Below are 898 nucleotides of genomic sequence, written 5' to 3'. Positions count from 1 at the left end.
AAAAAAGGAAAAAAAGGAAACAAAAAAGAAAAGAAAGAAAAAGAAACAGAACAGAAGAAGAAGAAAAAAGAAAAAAAAGAAAAGAAAAGGAAAAGAGAAAAGAAAGAAAAGAACAAGAAAAGAAAGAAAAGAAAGAAAAGAAAGGGAAAAGAAAGAAAGAAGAAAAAGAAAAAGAAAAGAAAAGAAAAGAAAAGAAAAGAAAAGAAAAGAAAAGGAGGGAAAAAACTCCAAGCAGGCCATTCTTTTGGTGGAGATTTATTTATCTGGAGGGACCCATCCCAGCCTGGCTTCTGAGCTTCCCACTTGGGATTCTTCTGTCAGTCCTTTGATTAGTCACTGAGGATATTTTCCACCTCTTTTTGCCTTCAGTGGCAGTGAGGGAGACAGGGAGAAATCCCTCTGTCAGCAGTGGTTCAGATTTTGTTTGTGTTTACCTAGCAGGTTCCTGCTAGTTGATAAAAATGGAAGGAGGGAGAGGCAGAGGAAGGAAAAAAGGTCAATAATCTTTGTCATTCTTAAAACCTGTGAACTATAGCGTTGTACCATCCTCATTCTCTGTCAGTAGTAAGCGGAGTTTTAGATTCAGGGGTGGGGTGCTTACTGACAGCTCACCACAAACATGATAATTTAGAGAATCCTTATGGAGTGTGTTCAGAAAGCAATTGCAAAGCTTTTTCCCCCCATTGTTCAATGAATTTTTTAAAAATACACAAATGCCACATACATAAGAGATGTCAAAAGGATAGCTAAACTTTAGGAGAAGCATCAGGCTCTTTACAGCTCAGGGTCTGCCCCATCCATCAATCTTTCTTGACATTTCTCAGAAACACCAACTTTTAGCTGCCTCTATGAAGCAGCAGGATTTTGCAGAGCTTCTTCCTATATGAACACAATTAAG

This window comes from Falco rusticolus, chromosome Z (assembly GCF_015220075.1).
Source record: "Falco rusticolus isolate bFalRus1 chromosome Z, bFalRus1.pri, whole genome shotgun sequence".
NCBI classification, from domain to species: Eukaryota; Metazoa; Chordata; class Aves; order Falconiformes; family Falconidae; genus Falco; species Falco rusticolus.
This window is presented reverse-complemented; position numbering follows the sequence as displayed.